The sequence below is a fragment of the Schistocerca piceifrons genome, chromosome 7 (assembly GCF_021461385.2).
Source record: "Schistocerca piceifrons isolate TAMUIC-IGC-003096 chromosome 7, iqSchPice1.1, whole genome shotgun sequence".
Classification (NCBI taxonomy): Eukaryota; Metazoa; Arthropoda; class Insecta; order Orthoptera; family Acrididae; genus Schistocerca; species Schistocerca piceifrons.
The window spans coordinates 591033199-591049122 of NC_060144.1; positions in this window are offsets into that span (position 1 = coordinate 591033199).

A 15924-nucleotide genomic window follows, 5' to 3' on the forward strand; every position below is an offset into this window, starting at 1 on the left:
TGTGAAAATTACCGAACTACCAGTTAAATAAGTCACAGCTGCAAAATACTAACGCGAATTCTTTACAGACGGATGGAATAACTGGTAGAAGCCGACCTCGGCGAAGATCAGTTTGGATTCCGCAGAAATTTTGGAACACGTGAGGCAATACTGACCCTACGACTTACCGTAGAAAATAGATTAAGGAAAGGCAAACCTACATTTCTAGCATTTGTAGACTTATAGAAAGCTTTTGACAATGTTGACTGGAAGACTCTCTTTCAAATTCTAAAGGTGGCAGGGGTAAAATACAGGGAGCGAAAGGCTATTTACAATTTGTACAGAAACCAGATGGCAGTTATAAGAGTCGAGGGGCATGAAAGGGAAGCAGCGGTTGGGAAGGGAGTGAGACAGGGTTGTAGCCTCTCCCCGATGCTGTTCAATCTGTATATTGAGCAAGCAATAAAGGAAACGAAAGAAAAATTCGGAGTAGATATTAAAGTCCATGGAGAAGAAATAAAAACGATGAGGTTCGCCGATGACATTGTAATTCTGTCAGAGACAGCAAACGCCTTGGAAGAGCAGTTGAACGGAATGGACAGTGTCTTGAAATGAGGATATAAGATGAACATCAACAGAAACAAAACGAGGATAATGGAATGTAGTCGAATTAAGTCAGGTGATGCTGAGGAAATTAGTTTAGGAAATCAGACACTTAAAGTAGTAAAGGAGTTTTGATATTTGGGGAGCAAAATTACTGATGTTGATAGAAGTAGAGGGGATATAAAATGTAGACTGGCAATGGCAAGGAAAGCGTTTCTGAAGAAGAAAAATTTGTTAACATCGAGTATAGATTTAAGTGTCAGGAAGTCGTTTCTGAAAGTATTTGTATGGAAGTGAAACATGGACGATAACTAGTTTGGACAGAAGAGAATAGAAGTTTTCGAAATGTGGTGCTACAGAAGAATGCTGAAGATTAGATGGGTATATCACATAACTAATGAGGAAGTATTGAATAGGATTGGGGAGAAGAGAAGTTTGTGGCACAACTTGACCAGAAGAAGGGATCGGTTGGTAGGACATGTTGTGAGGCATCAAGGGATCACCAATTTAGTATTGGAGGGCAGCGTGGAAGGTAAAAATCTTAGAGAGAGACCAAGAGATGAATACACTAAACAGATTCAGAAGGATGTAGGTTGCAGTAGGTACTGGGAGATGAAGAAGCTTGCACAGGATAGAGTAGCATGGAGAGCTGCATCAAACCAGTCTCAGGACTGAAGACAACAACAACAACAACATAAAACTTATTGCATTTCAAAATATTTCTTGTTATCTGCTTAGCACTTACAATGTGGATCACATTGTTACCTAAAACTAAATATCCAGGGTGTTTCACTAAATATGTTTGGCTCTGTATGTTACGAAGTAATAAGCGATTGAAATATTTATTGCGGTAGTAACCATAAGAGAGGTTACATTGTCTGAGGAGCTATAAACATAGTTTATTGTGTTATTATCCAAAGAATTACAGCAAAAAGATACAATTTTCAAATGGAACAATAGTTGTTTCTATCATGCGCTGCAAACACCAGACGTGTAGTCATCACTTTAAATTACATTCCTATCACCTTTAGTTTGGGAGCTACAACCGATGAAAGTTTCATTGGCACATACCACACACGCTGTGCATAACGCAGTGCGCCTTCTAATTGTGGTGCGGCCGAGTTGTAACGTCGCTGCTGTCACGGAGCGAGAAGCTTCCGCGATGCGCTGTCAGACTGCCGATTGTCGCCGCCCACGGCTGTATAGCCGACAGTTCGAGCTACACAAACAACGACTACGTTGACATGTTGCTGGTACTCGGCGAGTGCCGACGCGATGACACTGAAGCAGCCATGGCGTACGCCATGGGATATCCTAGGCGAGGAGCTCCGGCAGCCATTACGATGTTGCGTGCCGAACAACGACTTAGGGAAACAGGCAGCTTGGTAATGCGCCGCAGGAACAGACGAAGAACTGCAAGAAGTGAGGAGACGGAGGTGTTTGTTTCAGCTGCAGTACTCCACGATCCTCATGTCAGCTTACCAGCCGTTGCTGCAGTCGCTGGTGTCAGTCTCACATCTGTGTGGCGTATAGTACACGGCCAAAGGTTTCACCCGTATCACCTACCACTGACCCAGGAGCTTCATGGGAACGATTTCCGTGCGTGAAGGGCCATGCGTAATTTCACGCTGGACTCTTTACAAGGTGTTATGTTCTCCGATGAGTCCACGTTAACAAATTATGGTGCAGTGAATCGCCATAACGTGCACTACTCGGCCGCATCCAATCCTCGGTGGGTACGACCTGTCGACTGTCAACGTAGGTGGTCTGTTAATGTATGGTGTGGAATCCTTGGGGATGAAATCATCGGTCCACACTACTTCCCAGGTACACTGACAGGTGAGCTATATCCGGCGTTCATAGTCGACAGTTTTGGTGGTCTCCTTGAACATGTGTGTCTACACAAAAGAGTCCATATGTGGATGCAGCACGATGATTACCTAGCGCATCCTGCGCGTGCTCTTGTGGGAGAACTAAACAACAGGTTTGCAAGAAGATGGCTGCGGTGCCATGGTCCTCATTCATGGCCCGCAATGTCGCCCGATTTAACACCATTAGACTTCTTTTTGTGGGGATATCTAAATGATCGTGTTTATGTCACTGAGCCCACATCCCCACATGATCTAATAATACGGCGCATCGAGGTCACATGTTGGCCCGTGACGCCGGCGATGTTACATCTCGCCCGCAGATCCTTTAGAAGGCGAGTTGCATTGTGCATTCAGGAACATGTACACACATTTGAACATCTCATTCACATCAGCTTCCCACCGCCAGAACATCCGTCACCCACCACACAGTCATGTATTATGTACAGCGTGTGGTATCAGCCCCTGAAACTTTGAACGGTTGTAGCTCCCAAATTAAAAGTGATAGGAATGTAATTTAAATTAATGTATACACAGCTGGTGTTACTGATGCCAGTGCATGACAGAAACTACTAGTGTTCCATTTAAAAAAATGTATCTTTTTGCTGTAACTCTTTGGATAACAGCACAATAAAGTATGTTTATAGCTCCGCAGACAGTGTAACGTATCTTATGGTCACCTACAGCAGTAAATATTTTCGTCGCCTATTACTTCGAAACTTACAGAGGCAAATACATTTACTGAAAGACCCTGTACATTTACTTTTAGGTAACAATGTGATCCACATTGTAAGTGCTAAGCAGATAACAAGAAATATTTTGAAATGAAATAAGTTTTATGTACTCTTGGTAAAACACATTTAGTGAAACATACTGTATATTTACTAATGTGTTTAATGTCTTGTCAGTATCACAGCACTGTCTTTTCCCTAATCAAATGGAGGGCTGCTTTAACACCGGTTACATTTGTATTGAGACGCATCTTGGACATCTTCTGTAGACCATTTTGAGGTTTGCCGGAGTGCATCTGTTGGCTAAACCAGATGAAGGCGGTCTATAAGACATACGATCGCAATATCAGCTGCGACAAGAGATGCTGAAAACTTTTTTTCCCACTCTCTCCAGTTCTGCTTCCTCAACTGCAATACCAGCTAGTCATAATGGATAAGTATTTAAAAAAAAGCAGATCACACAAATTAATCGTAACAGCTACAGCACAAGAAATAATAAATCTGAGTTACTCTGTAGGTCAGGGACTCCACATTTACATAAATGGTTCATCAATTCTTTAAGATCTAACGTCCAATATATTGAACACCAACTTTTTATACATTTTATAACAGCAAATGATTTCGTCCACATTTGTGACCAATTTACTATTGAAATATGAGGCCTATTTACTGGACATCTGTCGTTTTTAGTTTCAGGATTCTTGCTGCCCTCTGCCGCTGGAATGTTGCATCGGATAACAGTGAAGATGGCGGACCCATTGCGAAGAGCTCCAGTGACGTCATATTTACGTATTAATTTAAGCAATATGCACACTTTTCAGTGCTGAAAAAAATGTCGGGAAAGATGCATCTGTAAAGGTTCTGTTTATGGTAACTTTTGACTTCTTATTTGGCATCCTCAACCACCTTCCAGACCCGATGTCCAGTTTACAGGATTTTTTAATCTTGGAACAAAAAAAAATTGTTTTGCTCAAACATGCAATAAATGGGATGAACAACGCAAAAACGTTTTTTTCTATTCTTAAAATTATTCAGGACTGAAGGGCTTAATGGATAAAGAAGGAAACATTAGCGTAGGAATATACAGAAAAATTTTCTCTTTGTATCAAACTTTAGGATCACACCCCTCGAACTTTGAAGGTGGAGCTGATGAAATCAGAACTGCAACTATTCAGGTAAGGAAATATTTACCCAGTCATATTTTGTGATTCTAGAGCAGCAGTATCGGCAGTTGTCAACACACAAGTGTCAAAAATTGTTCAAGTTAACGAAGTCTACGAAGTAGATTACTGCCTACATCAAAACAACAAGATAATTTCTGTTCAGCGGATACTGTATCACCATGGCGTAGATGGTGTTGAAAAAGCAGATTTTAGTCAAAAAAGGCATAAAAATTAAGCAGACTGGAGAAATTAACATGTATTTTCCAGTGAAAAAAGGCATAAAACTTTAGCAGACTGGAGAAACTAACATGTATATTCCAGTGAAACTCATTATTAACAACACTTATCAAGAAGGAATAAAACTGTCCAATAAAGTATCATGTGAGGAAAAGCTCTGGAAGTACCTCATGCACGACTAGGTAGTGCATGACGGACTAAGAAAAGAAGCAACACCAATATTCCGTCTTACAACTGGACATGACGGTATCACCGTCCACCTGCTTAAGACATCCATCCTGTCGTCTCCAGAATGTGTTCTGTGTAACAAGTTTGATTCGATTATGAACAACCAATATTAAAAGAGGGTACGAAATTAAGTGATTATAATTGAGATTTAACATTCTGTATTGGAAGCAGGCCAAACTGTGCTGTAGCTATACGTTTAGGGAAACTTTATGTGATGACATCTGGTAACTGAATATCCACGTAATACAAGTACTACATTTCTCCGCCTGTTTGTATTACCTCCCATAGAGAGCGTTAGGTTGTACGAAACGCGACCAAGATCATCCGCCGGTACCTGCTAAGTCAAAACGTTCACGACACGGGCGACGTTTCGTCCTGTTACTCATTGAAGCTGCAAGTCTTAAAAAAGATCAAGGTAAGTCAGAGGCCGAAAAGCGGTCCAATAAGTCTCACTGCACCATTCATTGATGCTGGCCTCACTGGCGTAAGTCCTGTGACAATAAATAGTCTTAAAATGTTTAAATGATCTAACTATTAAATGACTCCTTCGTTTTTGTTGTGACCGTTAGTCCAAAGACGTGTTTGATACAGGTGTCCTTACAACGCTATCCTGTGGAAGCCTCTTCATATCCGAATAACTACTGCAGCCTACATTCTTCTGAATCTACTTACTGTATTCATCTCTTGACCTCTTTCTACAAATTTTACCCCCTATACTTACCTCCAACACTAAATTAGTGATCCCTTGACGTCTCAGAAGGTGTCCTATCAACCGATCCCTTCTTTCAGTCAAGTTGTAACACAAATTTCTTGTCTCTCCAGTTCTATTCATCACTTCCTCATGAGTTACGTGATCTACCAATCTAATCTTCAGAGTTCTACTGTAGGATCACATTTCAAAAGCTTATGTTCTCTTCTTGTCTAAATTGTTTACCGTTCATGTTTCGCTTCCGTACATGTCTAAAACCCACACAAATACATTTAGAAAATACTTCCTAACCCTTAAGTGTATGTTCGACGTTAATAAATGACACCTTATGGAATAAGTATGTCGTTTTACACTTTCGAGGGGCATCACATTTTGTTTATTCTGATGACGACATCAGTCAAATACCGTACGCGCAATTGCTTTGGTATACGGAGAGCTGACGGTGATCTGTGTGATCGATACTGATAGCCAATTTTTTTTTCATGCAGCAGCTTACACTGATGAAAATAAGTTTTAAAAAATGCAAAAAAAAACCACACTGGTAAAAGCTGTGGGCTGGACTTCAGGAAATTGTTTTTCACAGCTCAGCTCACACGTTGCACCCGTCATTTGTCAGATGTTTAAAGCAGATAACAGGAGCTGTCATTTTTGTTGTATGCGGGTGATGTCAAACAATAGAGCGTTACTGTTGTCAACATGAAGCACAACGAATGAATGGACTAATTTGTTTCCAAACTAGACACGTAGTATATGCCTCTGCACAGAGATTGCTGCAATGTTAACTGACGGTTAAAATCAAACCAAATACAGTTAATCTGAAAAGAGCCACCGAAAATCACCGGTTAAATATACCAAAATCCTCATACAATATACCTCGAAAATCATCTAAACTTTGTCGTGAGGCCGCGCGGGATTAGCCGAGCGGTCTGGGGCGCTGCGGTCATGGACTGTGCGGTTGGTCCCGGCGGAGGTTCGAGGCCTTCCTCAGCCATGGGTGTGTGTGTTTGTCCTTAGAATAATTTAGTTTAAGTAGCGTGTAAGCTTAGAGTCTGACGATCTTAGCAGTTAAGTCCCATAAGATTTCACACACATTTGAACATTTTTTTTTTGTCGTGAGGGTTCGGGAACACACTGTACTTTTGGACACATGTAAATAAGCTAGGTTTCATCTTACCCTATACACAGATTTCAGTTTTGTACCTAATACAACATCAGGGTTAACACGTACGTTGGAACTTAATAGTGGCAACACTGCTGTGGAGACACTATGCAATTTAACCTACTATTGTCGCTGATAGCACACGTTGTTGACATACCTACCTTACCTCCGAGCAAATGGACTCAGCAGTCCCAGGTCACTGGTGTGCGCACAATCGAGGGAAACATAGTCACTTGTGTGCGAGCGGTCTAACGTAACGCTGTCACTATGTTTTCGAAACAGGTACAACGGAGTTAGATCAAGATTGAATGTGCCAGAGGTCGTATAGCACCAGAGTGTCATCAAGATCTTAAAGAGGCGTACGGGGAATCGGCGTTGCCGTACAGGACAGTGGAACGTTGGGTAAAAGCCTTCAACGGAGATCGGCAAACTGTGGCAGACATTCATCGGGCAGGTCGTCCTAGCGTCTCAGAAGAAGTGCATGCTGCTGCCGCTTTAGTGGACAGTGATCGACGCCGTACGATTCGTGAGCCACCCACGAAACCGGATTAGCGCATACGACTGTGCTTTGCATGCAGAAAACTGCATCACGATGGGTCCCGCATGACTCGACGGAAATGCAGAAATGGATGCGTTACGACGCTGTTCAGACGCGCTTGGAGCGCTATGAGCGTGAAGAGAAGGTTTCCTTACGCCGTATCGTAGCACTGGATGAGACATGGGCCACATCGTACGAGCCAAAACTGAAACGGCAATCCAACGAATGGCGTCATTATGCGTCGCCACGAAAGTCGAAAGTGTGTCAGAGCCCCAGTATGGTGAAAGTTATGGTGATTCTCGAGTACGAGTGTGATGGTGTTATCCTAAAGCATTACGTTCCTCCACGGCAGACTATCAATATTACTGTTCGTTTTTGGAGCATCACCTGAGACCAGCTCTGCGAAAGAAGCGGCGACACTTTCTGCGCAACCCACCCATCATCACGACAATGAGAGTGCCCATACAGCGCAAGATGTGGCTGCTCTGTTCGGTCGATGGGACTGGGAAGTACTATACCATCCACCATACTCCCCAGACTTGTCCTTGTGAGTTTCATACGATTCCGGAGATGAAGGAACCACTTCGTGGCATTCTAGAGATTCGACAGGCAGTAGACCGCACCATTCGCACCATCAACAGAACAGGCTCTGCTAACGGTATACTACGTCGTCCAGATCGCTGGCAATGGGTTCTACAGAACGCTGGTGACTACTCTGAAGGACAGTAACAGGTGAAAATATATAACTCTTTTGTATCTGTTGTGAATAAACAGCTGACACTATTTAAGTTCCAACCCCCGAATGTAAGTGAGACACGCTGGGTGAAGAATAAAATATGTTTCCTGTTGTAAGGGCGACCGGAACGGTCGCGGTGTTGAAGTGACAAAGCGCAGCGGAACCCGCAGAGCAGACCATGAACAAACAACACAATAGGCGAGGACGGTCACGACCAACGAAGGACAGAACGAACAACAACAACATCGAAACAACGGAGTCACAAGAAAATCTAACAACCACGTCCACTCGTACACAGAACAAGATGGTAAATAAGGTGTCTAAGGCGAGGCGATGTGTCCAGAGACGTATACAAGATTAAACTCGCTGGCTGAGCTTTTTTTTTTTTCTTTATTGTGATTTCATTCCCCTGCCCCATATGGGCAGGGGAGGGCTGTCAGCGGCACAATCCGCCGCTCTTCAGCCAAGTGACTTAACAACTAAAACAAGAATGAAATGCTACATATATAAGGCGATAAAAAGGGGAACACAAAACAAAGCGGAGACAGGTGAAAAGTCGGCCACAGTATTAAAAACACTCCAGACCAACAGACTTAATACCCACTTGGAGCACACACGATGAAGTATAAAACTGCCAGGTGGGACCTGCCGAGGAAGAGGTCGGAGAGGATGGAAAAGGATGGGAGAGCAAGGGGCAGCAGGGGAGGTGGCGGGATGAAGAGAGTAGGGGCGTCAGGGCGTACACTAAGAGGCAGGAAGCACGTGGAGCAGGAGATGAAGAGGAAAGACAGGGCAGGAGAGAGTGCAGAGACACTGAAAGGGAGCACAAGAGAGGGTGGGAGTAGGTAGGGGAAGCCACTCAGGAGGAGGGAGGGGGAGGAGAGGGAGCCCTGAGGAGGAGGCAGGAAGATGGGGTTAGAGTTGGTAGGAAGGGTAGATGTCAGGGCGAAACTCATCATCCGGGAGGGGTAGATGGTGGAAGTTGCATTGGGAAAGGAGATGGAGGGTGTGGAGATGGAGAGAGGGTGGGACACAACGGTAAAGGCACGGCAACTGGTCGGGGGTGGGGAGGAAGGGAGACACCGGAGTGTGAGGGGGATCAAGGTGGCGGACAATATATAGTGTGCAGATGTGTTCAAGAAAAAGGAGAAGGTGGGGGAAGGGGATGAGGTCATAGAGGATGCGCATGGGGGATGGAAGGCTGATGCAGAAGGCGAGGCGGAGCGCATGGCGTTCGAGCATTTGGAGGGCTTTATAGAACCGGGGAGGGGCGGAAATTCAAGATACGCTAGCATAACAGAGGATGGGGTGGATCAAGGATTTGTAGGTGTGAAGGATGGTGGAAGGATCTGCATCCTTCCCACGTCCAGCCGGACAGGAGTTTCAGGAGGCAGAGTCTGTTGTGAGCTTTGTTTTGGATGGTAAGGAGATGTGGAGTCCGGGTGAGGTGGCGGTCGAGGGTGAGGCAAAGGTATTTGAGAGTAGGAGTGAGGTGGATAGGACGGCCATAAATGGTGAGGTAGAAATCACGGAGGCAGAAGGAGTGCGTGATGCGGCCTATGATGATCGTCTGGGTCTTCGAGGGGTTGATATGGATGAACCACTGGTTGCACCAAGCAGTGAATTGGTCAAGGTGGATTTGAAGGGTATGTTGGGACTGTTGAAGGGCTGGCTGAGCGAGAGGCAGGCGCTTAAATACTCTATCGGGGCGCCGCTATTGGCCGCTGGAACCACGTGTTCCACTGTGGCGCCCTCACTCTAAATGCGGGCCAGGAGGCACGCACCACCACAGCTTACGGCGCGATGGTGCACACACCTCTAGGTGTCTTCGACGCCCGTGACGACTGGCGGGGATTCAAATTCCGCGGCGCGCGGTACCAGATTTCCACTCCTAGTTTAATTTAAGAAACAAAGCCGGAGAATAGCAAGAAATACAGAGCTGAAACTGGACTGGTATTGTGTTCAATGTAAGATATAATGAGATCCGTTAAATGTCAAAGTCGTTCTGTCTCGGGACATGAAAACGCATGTGGACGAAAAGCAGCTGACGTCACAGAGTGGAATTCCTCGTTTCACTACACTGCGTCGCGTGAGATCAACGCTCTAACTTGTCAGATTTATCCTCGTGGAAAGAAACGCGGTAAACGAGATTTGACGTCGTTTCTTCGTCACAAGCACATTTTAGGAGCCACAATATTGAACTGAGCTGAATTACGTATTTGGTGGGTTTTCCTTATCACCGAGAACGTAGTACAAGTATAAGCTGCTCCAAAGCATCATAAAAGTGAGTGTCTGTCCACAACGCGTAGTATTAGCTACGTTTAGTTATTACAAAATAACAGGAAACTACATATAGTTAGTTCAAGGTTTCATATGTTTGATGTTTTTCGTTTTGTAACTTGTGTGCTGTGAAAATAGATAGTTTTTGATGACCTATGATAAGCACGTCCTTTTGATACAATTAGTCATAGTTAAGCCAATAATGACTTTTGCAGATAAAGGTTTTGACCAGTGTAGAAAACATGCACGGGCTAATCTGTTGAAGCCATAGCTTACTTGATAGTGTCGTCAGCGTGTCCACGTGCAAGCAATTTTTTTTCATTTTTTTTTTTAGTTTCTAAAAGGATTTTGGTATCTGTTTTTAATTTAAAAGAAAATTTCCTGGAGCAGTCGATGTTATACTATAAGACAAAGTAAAATAAAAAACGTACACCACAAACGAATTGTCCGAATGAGACGGAAACCGATGTACCGACAAACAAACGATTGCAATTTCAGAATAATTGTATGATTTATTCACGACAGGGAGCTTCACAAGTTGAGCAGGTCGGAAACGTGTTGGCCGATCTCTGGCCAATAAGAGAGCAGTTTTTCGGCTAGACAGTTTTTTTTTTGTGGTTTTAGGGCGCACAACTTCAATGGTCATTAGCGCCCAGAATACGTTAAGAATGCACCGCGAGGCACAAGTTTAAAACAACAACTAAAAGGGAAAACACGATAAAAGACAGACTGACAGGCATAGGATTAAAAAAAAAACAGCATAATCAAATGTCCTTAGAGAGGTTTGTCAAATTGATAAAACGAAGAACGCGAGCAGCTGCTCGTGGGTCATCCGCTAAAATGGCATCTAGAGTACATGGCAGGCCAAGATCAAGACGCAGTGTGTTAAAATCCGGACAGGACGTTAAAATGTGGCGGACCGTCAGCAATTGCCCACATGGGCAGAACGGCGCCGGCGCAGCCGTCAGCAGATGCCGATGGCTGAACCGGCAGTGTCCAAAGCGTAACCGGGCCAAAACGACCTCCTCCCGCCGAGAAGTGCGGGAGGAGGACGTCCAAGCCGCGGGAAGAGGTTTCAAGGCCCGAAGCTTGTTGCCCGTAAGTGCAGCCCAATCGGCATGCCACAGCGATAAAATGCGCCGACAAATTACCCTGCTACAATCCGACGAAGAGACACAACAAGAAGCTGTCCGAAGCTGGAGGACAGCAGCCTTGGCCGCGGCATCTGCAGCTTCGTTCCCAGGGATACCGACATGGCCAGGAACCCACATAAAGCTAACCGGAGAACCGACGTCCACCAGCTGCTGAAGAGAGCGTTGGATCCGGTGCACGAAAGGGTGAACCGGATACGGATCACTGAGGCTCTGGATGGCGCTCAGGGAATCGGAGCAGATGACATAAGCAGAATGTCGGTGGCGGCAGATGTAAAGAACTGCCTGGTAGAGGGCAAAGAGCTCAGCTGTGAAGACCGAACAATGGCCATGGAGCCGGTATTTGAAACTTTGTGCCCCGACAATAAAGGAACACCCGATCCCGTCATTGGTCTTTGAGCCATCTGTATAAATGAAGGTCATATTAACGAACTTCGAACGAAGTTCGACAAAACGGGAGTGGTAGACCGAACCGGGGGTAACCTCTTTTGGGAGCAAGCTGAGGTCAAGGTGAACGCGAACCTGAGCCTGGAGCCAAGGTGGCGTGTGGCTCTCGCCCACTCGAAAGGTTGCAGGGAGTGAAAAATTAAGGTGTTGAAGGAGGCGACGAAAGCGAACTCCAGGGGGTAGCAGGGCAGAGATATACAACCCGTATTGACGGTCGAGAGAGTCGTCAAAAAAGGAATGATAAGACGGGTGGTCGGGCATTGACAGTAGCCGACAGGCATACCGACAAAGCAGGATATCGCGCCGGTAGGTGAGTGGCAATTCGCCAGCGTCAGCATGAAGACACTCTACGGCACTAGTATAAAACGCTCTGATCGCAAGTCGTAAACCCCGATGTTGTATGGAGTTGAGGCGGTGTAAGATGGATGGCCATGCAGAGGAGTATACGAAGCTCCCATGATCCAGCTTGGAGCGGACGATCGACCGATATAGACGAAGTAGGACGGTTCGATCCGCTCCCCACGACATACCACTAAGAACACGGAGGACATTTAAAGAACGTTTACAACGGGCAGCCAAATACGATACATGTGGAGACCAGCTAAGTTTCCTGTCAAATGTAAGACCTAAAAATTTTGTTGTCTCCACGAATGGGAGAGCAACGGGACCGAGTCGTAAGGACGGTGGGAGAAACTCTTTGTAGCGCCAGAAGTTAATACAGACCGTCTTCTCGGCAGAAAAACGGAAGCCATTGGCGACACTCCAGGAGTAAAGACGGTCAAGAGAACGCTGAAGACAGCGCTCCAGGGCACGTGTACGCTGCGCGCTGCAATAGATGGTAAAATCGTCCACGAAAAGGGAGCCTGATACATCAGCTGGGAGGCAATCCATTATTGGATTAATCGCTATGGCGAAGAGAGCGACGCTCAAAACTGAGTCCTGTGGCACCCCATTCTCCTGGTGAAAGGTGTCTGACAGGACAGAACCCACACGTACCCTGAACTGTCGATCCATTAAAAAGGAACGAATAAAAAGAGGGAGGCGACCGCGAAGGCCCCATGTATGCATGGTGCGGAGAATGCCCGCCCTCCAACAGGTGTCGTAAGCCTTCTCCAAATCAAAGAACACAGCCGCGGTCGGGCGCTTCCGCAAGAAGTTATTCATAATGAAGGTAGACAAGGTAACCAGATGCTCAACAGCAGAGCGGCGCCTACGAAATCCACATTGTACATTGGTAAGTAGGCGTCGAGACTCGAGCAGCCAAACCAAACGAGAGTTAACCATTCGCTCCATCACTTTACAGACACAGCTGGAAAGCGAGATGGGTCGATAACTGGAAGGCAAGTGCTTGTCCTTGCCCGGTTTAGGAATCGGGACAACAATAGACTCGCGCCAGCATGCGGGAACATGTCCCTCAGTCCAGATGCGATTGTAAGTACGAAGAATAAAACCTTTACCCGGAGGAGAAAGGTTCTTCAGCATCTGAATATGAATAGAATCAGGCCCTGGAGCGGAGGACCGTGACCGGGCAAGTGCGTTTTCGAGTTCCCGCATGGTGAATGGGGCGTTATAACTTTCATGATTCGAGGAGCGGAAGTTAGGTGGCCTAGCCTCCTCTGCCTGTTTGCGGGGGAGGAAGGCAGGGTGGTAATGAGCGGAGATCTCTGCGAAAAAGCGGCCGAAGGCATTGGAGACATCCTCCGGGGCCACAAGGACGTCATTCGCGACCGTCAAGCCAGAAACTGGTGAGTGGACCTTAGTGCCAGATAGCCGGCGCAGGCTACCCCAGACAACAGAAGAAGAAGTAAAACTGTTGAAGGTGCTTGTGAAAGCAGCCCAGCTGGCTTTCTTGCTTTCTTTAATAATACGACGACACTGTGCACGTAATCGTTTATAAGTGATACAATTCGCCACTGTAGGGTGGCGTTTAAAGGTGCACGAGCACGTAAAGCGTCTCTACATGCTGCGGTCCACCAGGGGACCGGTACGTGACGTGGAGAAGAAGTAGGGTGAGGGATGGAATATTCAGCAGCAGCGAGAATGACTTCCGTGAGGTGTGCGACCTGACGATCGCAGCTTGTGAAGGTTTGATCCCGAAAGGTCGCCCTGGAAGAGAAGAGCCCCCAGTCTGCTTTGGAGATGTTCCAACTAGATGAGCCCGGGGAGGGGGTATGCTGCAGGAGATGGATAACACATGGGAAGTGGTCGCTCGAATATGTATCAGAAAGTGCATACCACTCAAACCGGCGTGCAAGTTGGGTAGTACATATAGAGAGGTCTAAATGGGAATAGGTGTGAGATGTGTCCGAAAGAAAAGTAGGGGCGCCAGTATTGAGGCAGACAAGATTGAGCTGGTTGAAAAGGTCTGCTAACAGGGAGCCCCTCGGGCAGGATGCTGGAGAGCCCCAAAGGGGATGGTGGGCATTGAAGCCTCCAGTTACCAAAAATGGGGCTGTAGCTGAGCAATAAGCTGCATCATGTCTGCCCTCGTAACGGCAGGTGACGATGGAGTGTAGACGGTACAAATGGAAAATGTAAAAGTGGGGAGAGTAATGCGGATGGCAACTGCCTGCAGGCTGGTGTGCAATGTGATGGGATCGTAGTAAATATCATCCCAGACCAGCAACATAACCCCTCCATGAGCCGGAATACCTGCCACAGGGGGTAGGTCAAAACGCACAGAGGTGTAGTGTGCCAAGGCAATTTGATCGCATGGGCGTAGCTTCGTTTCCAGGAGGGCTACGACGAGCGGACGGTGCAAGCGGAGCAGCAACTTCAAGTCCTCTCGGTTGGAGCGAATGCTGCGAATATTCCAGTGAATAAGTGCCATCGTAAGAAGAAAAGAAAGAAGGGGTCACCTCGAAGGCAGCTGAGGGCCTGGCTTCGAGCGAGCACTGCCGCCGCTATCAGTAGGCGGACAGTCATTGTCCATTGGGTCTATAGGTTCATCGGCCATCTTGGTAAGATGGCCGGGAGGGGGAGCTTCCTCCGCCGGTGAACGGCCAGATGTTCGGCTACCAGCGGTGCGGCCAGGCGAAACGGACGACGGCCTGGGCCGGCAACTGCTGGCTGGCGCAGGAGAAGAAATGCGCCGTGGCGGAGAAGGAGAACTGTGTTTCCTATGAGCCTTATTGGAAGGTCGTTTGGTGGAAGTACCGGTCGAAGGCTGGGAGGTCGAGGTACGTAGGAAGTCTGCACGGGACAGTTCCTTCTTGAAGGACCGTGCATCTGACTTCTGGGTCTTCGTCTTAGCAGAAGCTGATGAAGGGGCTGGTGTCTGTGGGGTGATGGGAGGAAGAGGAGACGTCGACCGCGCGATCTTAGCACTGGCCGAACGGACGACTGTGGTGCTGAAGGTCAGATCGCATGTCTGGGTTGCCACCTCCCTGGTAGTCCGAGGAGAGGCGAGGACAGTACTGTATTTCCCCGCTGGGAGCAGCGTGGGCTTCCTACTAGCCAATAGCTTGCGAGCAGCCGAGGTGGACACTTTCTCTTTGAGCCGAATTTCTTGGATACAGCGTTCTTCCTTATAGACAGGACAGTCGCGGGAGGATGCGGCATGGTCACCCTGACAGTTCACACAACGAGGAGACGGAGGTGGACAGTCACCCTCATGGGCATCCCTGCCACAAGTGACACATTTAGCCGCATTGGAACAAGACTGTCGAGTGTGATTGAAACGCTGACACTGGTAGCAGCGCGTAGGTGTCGGGACATAGGGGCGAACAGAAATAACCTCGTAGCCAATAGCTTGCGAGCAGCCGAGGTGGACACTTTCTCTTTGACCCGAATTTCTTGGATACAGCGTTCTTCCTTATAGACAGGACAGTCGCGGGAGGATGCGGCATGGTCACCCTGACAGTTCACACAACGAGGAGACGGAGGTGGACAGTCACCCTCATGGGCATCCCTGCCACAAGTGACACATTTAGCCGCATTGGAACAAGACTGTCGAGTGTGATTGAAACGCTGACACTGGTAGCAGCGCGTAGGTGTCGGGACATAGGGGCGAACAGAAATAACCTCGTAGCCAATAGCTTGCGAGCAGCCGAGGTGGACACTTTCTCTTTGACCCGAATTTCTTGGATACAGCGT